Here is a 9879-nt window from a genome sequence, read left to right as displayed (position 1 = left end):
AAGATTGCTGTTGATCTTTAGACAGGACCTTTCTCCTATTGGGTCTTTATTGCTTAATTCCCCCATGAGACTGTGTTAAGGTTCCTTTTGCCTTAGAAGCTCTTGGCCTTGCTCTGAGTTTCCAATTTGTCCTCCAACTCTGCTAAATCACTAAAGATTTTACTGATTTCATCAGTCTTTGGCAGAGACTCTCTTTCAAGGCCATTTTCAATTTTCAGCTTTCACCCCAAATTGGCAAATACCCCTGGGGGGGAAAACAGTTGAGAGCTATTAGCTCACCTTAGAAGAGTTTTGCTTCTCTGGAATACAAATTCACCTAATCATTGTTCTTTCCACAGGTCTCTGCCATGTTTATAGCGTTATTTACTTTTCAAGTTGTTGCAGTGAAGGTATTGATCTGCCAAGACCTGGTACATCCTAACTGAATGTACCATCTTCCTATATCTATTTATAGATATATCTATACATATTTTTAGCAGAGACATCACTTTGCCAACAAAGTCTGTGTAGTCAAAGGTATGGTTTATCCAGTAGCCATGTATGGATGTGGCAGTTGGACTATAAAGAAGTCTGAGAACTGAAGAATTGATTCCTTTGAATTGCGGTGCTGGAGATGACTCTTGAGAGTCCCTGGGGCTATAGGAGATCAAACTAGTCAATCCTAAAGAATATCAACCCTGAATATTCATGGGAAGGACTGATGCTGAAGCTGAAGCTCCAATACTTTGGCCACCTGATGTGAAGAGTTGACTCATTGGAAAAGACCCTGATGCTGGGAAAGATTGAGGGCAGGAGGAGAAGGGGGCAACAGAGGATGAGATGGTTAGATAGCATCACCGACTCAATAGACATGATTTTGAGCAAATTCTGGGAGATAGTGAAGGACAGGGAAGCCTGGCACACTGCATTCCATGGGATCACAGAGAGTTGGACATGACTTAGCATGTCCAATAACAACAAATACATGCTTTAATAGATATCTATGGATACTTTTGGACTTTCCTGTAGCTTGGACGGTAAATAATCTACCTGTAGTGTAGGAGAGCAGGGTTGGATCCATGGGTTAGGAAGATCCCCTGGAGGAGGGCATGGCAACCCACCCCAGTATTCTTGCCTGGAGAATCCTGTGGACAGAGAAGCCTGGTGGGCTGCCGTCTGTGGGGTCGCGAAGAATCGGACATGACTGAGCGACTACCACTGCCGCTACCACCACTGCCTTTATGTTTTATAGCTCGTTGTTTTATTTTTCTAAAGCAGCATGTGTTTATATTAAAGTGAACACTTTTTATCAAGCTACCCTCATAAATTTGCTATTTTAAGATTCTTTTTTTTTTTTTTCTTCTGGGCTAATGTGAAGGAAAGAGGTCAGGGATGGAGATAATTGTGTGCTGGCTTCATTGTGTTTAGTCAACAGTTTATTCATTTATAAATGACTTCAGTTCTGAGACTAGCGTTAACAACAGTAGCAATCTGTATATCCACATGCTGTGTCAGAAGAAATCCTACTAATTTTTTCACCTGAATGAGGTTATGTAGTTTTCATTTTCTGCCGATGATGAAACCTCAGCTAGGAAGTTCATCATAATGGGTGGTGTGTTACAAGTCAAACTAACCAACGGCTGCTTATTCATCAGGAGTATATTCTGTAAATATGTTTCTAGAGTTTAATTTCTAAATCAGCAGATGAAATTGATCTCATTAACTTTTAAACATTACTTTACTAAAAGTATGCTTTTTGATATGAGAAAGATGTATTCTTCACAAAAAGTCCAAGTACCTTGAAATATTTATGATATTAAGATATATTTATTTTTGCAGTTAATTAAACATTTGCAGTTAATTAAACATTTATTTTATGCATACCTTGTGCAAAGTTTTCTGATAGAAGCTAGTAATACAAATGCAACATTTTCTTCCCTTAATGTACCCATGGTACATTAAACACAAACAAGCAAATAAATAAGCAACTGAAATATAGTGCAACAGAGGCCGTGATTGATGTATGCAAGACTCTATGGAAGCATGCAGGAGGGACTTTTGAGTCAGTACTGGGAGAAGAGTAGAGAAGGAAATGGAGCATCAGGGAGATGTCATAAAGGCTTCTTAGATTAAAGAGAACACAGAGTAGTTTTGAGAAATGAATAAATATTAGGAGAAGGGATAAAGAGGAGGAGCAGGAGAGGAAGAAGAAGGAGAAGAGGAAAGATGAGGAGAAAATGAAGGAGGAGGAGGACAGGAGATGGAAAGGATAGGAAAGGGAGACAGAGAAGAAGAGGAAAGAATAGGAAGTGGAAAGCACCAACATTCCGAAAGGAAGAAGCGCTGAGTTCAGAGGCCTGGAGGCATGAGACGCCAGCCTGTCTGGAGGGCACTCTGAACAGGGAAGCTACAATGGCGTGGGGAGGTGGACAGCGTCACATACAAAGGGCTTTGTAAACAAAGCCGCCATCACGTTCCAGGCCTGCGGAGACCTAACTGGTCTTCCCATGTCCACTGCTGGCGACCTCTGAGCCAGAGTAATGATTTCAAAGGCTAGATGGACCCTGCCCCTCTCTTCTGTAAAAGGGTTCCAATGGCATCTCACTTCTTTAGGTTGGAGATCTTGATCCTGCCCCACCCAGACTGCACCTTGCCACGTGCTCTGTGTCTGTTCTCCATCCACAGCAGCCTCTTAGAGCCCATGAAACAAAGGTACTTCATGTGCTCCAGCTGCCCTGAAGGCTCCGATGGGACAGAACGTGCCTGCAGTGCAAGAGACCTGGATTCCATCCCTGGGTCGAGAAGGTCTCTTGGAGTAGAAAATGACAACCCATTCCGGTATGTTTGCCTGGAGAATTCCATGGACAGAGGAGCCTAGAAGGCTACTGTCCAAGGGGTCTCAAAGAGTCAGACATGACTGAGCGACTAACACTTTCACTTTCTTCCAGGATGTTGCACAAGACACTTCTCTGCCTGGAAAGCCCTATCCACCTCCACCACCCCCTACCTCTTCAGATCCTTCAACAGTCCTGTCTGTGACTCACACTCTTTCTCTCCAGAAAGACTTTTCTGAACCTCCCAAACTGGATTAAATCCTTTCTATACAACCCTTTAATACTCTATAATTGCCTTTATAACCCTTATCAGAGCTGTATTTTTACCTGTTAATTTACATGATTATTTGACTAAAATCTCTCTCCTCCACTGGCTCAAAGTTAAAAGAGGCAGAGATTGCTTTGCTCTCATTGTGACCTTTATATCCAGCATAATGCCTGTTCAGTTCAGTTCAGTTCAGTTGCTCAGTTGTGTCTGACTCTTTGCGACCCCATGAATCGCAGCACGCCAGGCCTCCCTGTCCATCACCAACTCCCGGAGTTCACTCAGACTCACATCCATCGAGTCAGTGATGCCATCCAGCCATCTCATCCTCTGTCATCCCCTTCACCTCCTGTCCCAATCCCTCCCAGCATCAAAGTCTTTTCCGATGAGTCAACTCTTCGCATGAGGTGGCCAAAGTACTGGAGTTTCAGCTTTAGCATCATTCCTTCCAAAGAAATCCCAGGGCTGATCTCCTTTAGGGTCTGCTAAAAAACAACAACCAAAAAAAAAAAAAAAAGATTTGCTAAATGAATAAGAAAAAGACTGTAAATGAAGGAAAAGACTATAATTGGATGGTAAGATATGTGAGGAATGTATTGCACACAGTTTTCAAAATTTATTCTCACTTTTTGTTCCTCTTAGTTCCCATTTCCAGGGTAAGACTAGATTATAAGATTGCCAGGGGTGTGACTTCTATGATGAATTTCCTCCCAGTCTTTCTCCTCTGAGGCTCTAACTTTCAGTCTTTCTACAGTTCTAATTTTTCAACCCAGATAGTATGTGTAGCAATAAAATGTCCTAGATTTTCTGAGTTAGTCTTGATTTTAAGTATTCTGTTACATTGTTCTCAAAAAACTCTCCATTGTCGAAGAAAAATGTCCTAATTTTTGGTTCAGAGAATGTAGTCACTGTGATATATGTCTCTGATAAGGAAAATATATAGTTCACTTTTGGTAGATGATACATACATACATACACAGATAAGGGCTTCCCTGATGGCTCAAGCAGTAAAGAATTCGCCGGCAGTGCCAGAGGCACAGGAGACGCAGGTTCGATCCCTGGGTCATGGAGAAGGAAGTGACAACCCACTCCAGTATTCTTGCCTGGAAAATCCCATGGACAGAGGAGCCCGGTGGACTACAGTCCAAAAGATCACAGAGTCGGACACAACTTAGCACACGCATGCACATAGATAGATAACAGATAGTGATAGATGTAGCGCAATGGTAAAGAACCTGCCTGCCAGTGCAGGAGACACAGGAGATGCAGGTTAATCCCTGGATTGGGAAGACACCCTGGAGAAGAAAACAGCAATTCACTCCAGTATTCTTGCCTGGAAAATCCCATGGATAGAGAAGCCTGGTGGGCTATAGTCCTTGGGGTGGCAAAGAGTTGGACACAACTGAGCACGCTCACAAAGTGATAGATGGGTGGGTAGATAAATAGATAGAATGAATGGATGGATGGGTGGGTGGATGGACAGGTACCACGCATGCTGTATTTGTTTTGTCTTGCCCCTATAAATGGTAACATTCTTTAATATAAGGATCATGTTTTCTATTTATTTCTCCTATAGTTCAATGATTAAGTGAATCCTGTTATTGGATTAACCGATAGCAGGCAGAAAGAGTAGATCTCTAATGTGGTACAAATGTGAAGTAGGCAATGATGCCTTTAAACCCACAGATGTTTGCTCTGTTCAGCGAAGATATACATTTTGACATTTTTACTGTAGTGAAGACAATGCTAGTTGTTTCAAAGTATTCCTCTGCATTAGCTACTGTCATCTGTGTTTGGCAAGGCATTATAGGAAGAGATGAACTCAAGAGAGAAAGTTGATTTATAAATAGAATAGAAAAAACAGATGCAGTCTAGAAATTTGGAGCCTACAGGACTGGGAAAGCCAATTGCTGCTACATTCCAGGGAAGAAGAAATGAGACTTTAGAGGCTCTGGGAAAAGAAGATCAAGTGAATCTTCTTATATTAACATATGTGGCACTCCCAACCCTGGGCTTCCTCAGTAGCTCAGCGGTAAAGGATCTGCCTGCAACACAGCAGCCGCAAGAGACATGAGTTCAATCCCTGGGTCAGGAAGATCCCCTGGAGGAGGGCATGGAAACCCACTCTAGGATTCTTGCCTGGAGAATCCCATGGACAGAGGAGCCTGGTGGGCTACAGTCCATAGCGTCACAAAGAGTTGGACACGACTGAAGTGATTTAGCATTCACACATACCCAACTCTGAGAGCCTCAGGATAGATGCCATCAAGTTGAGACAGAGAAGATGTGGGTAAAGAAGCTGACATGCAAGGGAGACATGAAAACTATATTTAGGAAACAATTCTGGGCATAGTTAAGGGCACATAGTACGAAGTGGGAGACAAGAGATCATTTTTGAATACAAACATACTCAAAGCACAAGTTTCAACTAAAAATACTTTTGACTCTTACCCACTTGCTACAACCTTCAGACTCGGACCCAAGAACGGAAATAGCCTGGAAAAGCTTTACAGACCTCATCATCCTTAACACTGATTTCAGCCACAGCCAGGAAGGATAACTGGAAAGAATGAACTCGCCCAAAGGCTGAGCCCAGTGCCGTGGGGAACAAAGGACAAAGCATTCCCTCCTAAAGAGCAGAATTTTGGGGGTTGAGCAAAGAATTTTCCCTCCCTCTCCCCACTAGGGTAGAAAGCCATCCAAATGCCCGCTCTGTAGGACCTCATTGCTGTTATGGACCCATGACTTCTGTTTATTGCTCATCCTTCCTTTTTCTCCAGGAAGTATGTGTCCCTGCCGTCCTGTCCCTATTCAACCACTATATCTTGAGTGCCAGTGTGGAACCAGATAATTTAACTTTCTAGTCAAAGTTTGCTTTAAACAGTCACATTTGAATTTGAGGAAGAGGAAAACTGAAGAATCAATACATCACAGGGAGATCTTGGACGTGGAACTATAAGCAGTGACCGGTCGGGACTTTAAGTTGTTTCCCTGAAGGAAGCATATTCTAGATGCTCATGAAGTGATAAAATGGGTACATGATCACTGTGGCAGAGACAGTGTTTACCAAACCTTTTTCATCTACTCTATGTGCCCTAGCATGGGCATCTAGAAAGACAACCTAGCTCAGCCTCTCTTAAAAGTGAGGCCATTGGGGCTTCCCTGGCGGCTTAGTGGTAAAGAATCCACGTGCCGATGCAGGAGACATGGCTTCAAGCACTGGGCCAGGAAGATTTCACAAGCCACAGAGCAACTAAGCCAGTGTACTGCAGTTACTGAGACTGTGCTCTAGAGCCCAAGGGCCCCAAGTATGGCAGCCCGTGCGCCCTAGAGCTCATGCTCCTCAGTGAGAGAAACCTGCGATCAGAAATCCATGTACCACAGCTACAGAGTAGCTTCCACTTGGTAACAGCTAGAGCAAAGCCTGTGCAGCAACAAAGACTCAGCAGAGCCCAAAATAAATAAATAAACAAACACAAGTTTTTAAAAAGTGAGCCCATCTGGTACATTCTTTGCAATGACATGTAGATAGATGTTGCATGTGCTACTTTCAGACTTGACCCTTACAATTTCTTGAGAAATACGTCATGTGTTCCCTTTTTGCTTTGGTGCTAAGGAATGATGGTGCCACCAGGTACAAGATGCCTGCGTCTCTGAGTGTCCAGTTGAAGAAGAGCTATCTTGGAGAGCTATCCAAACAGCAATATCCCTTTTGATCATTTCATGAGCAAAAAGCAAAACTTTAATTGCATTAAAATAAAAATAAGCATAAACTTTTACATGCACTAACCTGTGGACATTCCAGAGTTTCTTTGTCTGTGCAACATAGCAGCACTATCTTGACTTGCTTGCCTTGGCAAATACAGGGCACCAGCACAAATTCAGCGGTTCTCTTCTCGCCTTCTACTTTGTCCTGTATTTCCTTTTAGCTACAGAGTTCCTGCAGGGCTCCCCTGATAATTCAGTGGTAAAGAATGCGCCTGCCAATGCAGGAGATGCAGGTTCAGTCCCCGGGTCGGGAAGATCCCCTGGAGTAGGAAATGGCAGCCCGCTCCAGTGTTCTTGCCTAGAAAATTCCATGAACAGAGCAGCCTGGTGGGCTACAGTCCATGGGGTCTCACAGAGTTGGACACCACTTAGTGACTGGACAACAACAGAGTTCCTACATTTTGTGCATTTGTTCAATTGCAGAAAACCAAAGGGGGAAAAAAAAAAAGATTACTTTCAACAGAAACATAACCCACTTGTATCTTGTCCAAGATTTTCAAGCACTCTGAATGATACAAAGTTGAAAGTTCTGCTCTCAAGGAATGGCAAAGCAGTAGGGGACAAATCACAGTGGAAAGGAGAGGGTGGGATGAATTAAGAGGATAGCATGGAAAAATATACATTACCACGCGTGAATTAGATAGCAGGTGGTAATTGCTGTATGATAGGGGGAGCTCAACCCAGTGCTCTCTGACAACCCTAGAGGGAGGGGTTTCAGAAGGGAGGGGAAACATATGTATACCCGTGACTATTTCATGTTGATGTATGGCAGAAACCGATACAATATTGTAAAGCATTTATCCTCCAATTAAAAAAAAAAAACTGAATGAACAAACAAACAAACAAAAGCTAAAAAAAAAAAAAAAGTACAAGGTGCTTGAGTTAGACACAGAGCTCTGTAAGAATTCGGAGGAGGAAGTGATGGTTTCCTGTACTGCCAATTAAATGGGGCTTCCCAGGTGGTGCTAGTGGTAAAGAATTTGCCTGCCACTAAGGAAATGTAAGAGACGTAGGTTTGATCCCTGGGTTGGGAAGATCCCCTGGAGAAGGGCATGGCAACCCACTCCAATATTCTTTCCTGGAGAATCCCACGGACAGAGGAGCCTGGAGGGCTACAGTTCATGGGGTCACAAAGATTCGGACACAACTGAAGTGACCTAGCACATGCTAATTGAATGGAAATAAACCCATGGCCCCAGTTTTAAGAACTTATGACTATGCCCCTCCCTCCGTTCCTAACAGAATATTTATCACCTGGACATGCACTTTTTCCTGCTTCAGATTTAAAACTCTTGGCTGATTCCTGCCTGTCACTCAGCATACATCAGAATTGTCGACTACTGTCAATGTACATGGGCTCTTGGGGATTAAGCCAATCCAAAACAGATACTGGTAGGTACAGGAAACTGACTTCAAGAGCAAAGCCCGCAAATAAAAGTTCTTTAAGTATATATACTTTGTGACTTTGCCCTCTATATGCACAGATAATCAATGTGAGATTCCTAACAGCTAAGTAAATAAGTTTTGGGGAAAGACTTGAGTAATCAGCTACTTCTCCTGCCTTTTCAGTAAGAAATCTCTTTCGTGGCATCTCTAAGAGGGTGAAACCTAGTCTCTGCTTAAGCACCCTCAGTGTCTAGATCTCCTGATTTCCAAAGAAGCCTTTTCTGTGGATGGGCAACTTAAAGCCTAGATCTACATTCATCAGTCTAAGCAAATAAGTCACCTACATTTTGAACTCGATTCAACTCTTGTTTTATTTCGAATAATTCTTCATCGATTCATTGATTCTTCAACTCTTTTATTTTATTTGCCATAATTCTTCATTGAGAAAGGATTGTTATGTGGAGTTAAAAGAAAAAACACCTACATTGGGGGAAAAAGGCATAAGAGAAGCTGTAAATATTTTCCCACAGCCCCACTGGTCAAGGACATAGGTGCCTGACCCCAGTGCCTCCTACTCTTGGCTATGTTTATGATTTATGTTTGTTTTGTTATCCGATAGGTCCTGGGACGTTTCATCTACTCCATCATGATCATTTGAAACCATTTCATTCCCTTCAGTGACGCCAGAGCTCTGTTTGGAGCATTTCCAGTTTCTTTCTGCTCAGGCCTACATACCCCTCCAGGGAGGTCAAGACTTGGGGGGAAATTGGCAATAAATGCCCTCAGCACAGCAGTTTCTTCTTCTGGTACACTGACCCTTTAACTTCTTTGAGATTCTGCGGCCAAGCACTGAGATATCTCCCTGGAGGGTCTGGGAGGTTGTGTATGAGTCACAAATATGCATACATGTGACTCTGAGTTTCATTAAAGAAATTCACAGACCTGAAGATGACCTATGAACCTCAGGAATCCGAGCCTTCCAAGCAGAGCTGAGTTACTGACTCCATGCATCCAGTTCAAATTACCAGGTCCTCACTTAACACTGACTCCTGTCAAACACAGCACTGGGCATGAATAAAGCAGAGTCCCTACACACAAGGGCACACCATCTAGAGGGCGGGTAGGCATACACTTGATTCTAGTACGTCATGTTCTCCTCGTTTACTGGAGTCGAGCTGATTTACAATATTGTATTAGTTTCAGGGGCACAGCAGTGATTCAGTTATATGTATACATTTTTTAAGATTATTTTCCATTATAGATTATTACAAGATGCTATATGGTAAGTCTTTATTGCTTATCTATTTTATGTATAATAGTTTGTATCCATTAATCTCAAACTCCTAATTTATCCACCCATTCCTCCCAGTGGGGCTTCCCGGGGGGCTCAGATGGTAAAGAGTCTGCCTGCAATGCGAGAGATCTAGGTTTGATCCCTCGGACAGGAAGATCCTCTGGAGAAGGGAATGGCTACCCACCCAAGTATTCTTGCATGGAAAGTTCCATAGACAGAGAAGCCTTGTGGGCTACTGTCCATGAGGTTGCAAAGAGTCGGACACAACTAAGTGACTAACACTTTCATTTTATTATTTTTTAATAATAATTTAATAATCACCACAGGTAAGTGATATCGTGTATTATTTGTCT

This window comes from Ovis aries, chromosome 25 (assembly GCF_016772045.2).
Source record: "Ovis aries strain OAR_USU_Benz2616 breed Rambouillet chromosome 25, ARS-UI_Ramb_v3.0, whole genome shotgun sequence".
In the NCBI taxonomy this organism is placed as follows: domain Eukaryota; kingdom Metazoa; phylum Chordata; class Mammalia; order Artiodactyla; family Bovidae; genus Ovis; species Ovis aries.
The sequence above is the reverse complement of the archived record's forward strand: the minus strand, read 5'-3'. Positions refer to the sequence as shown.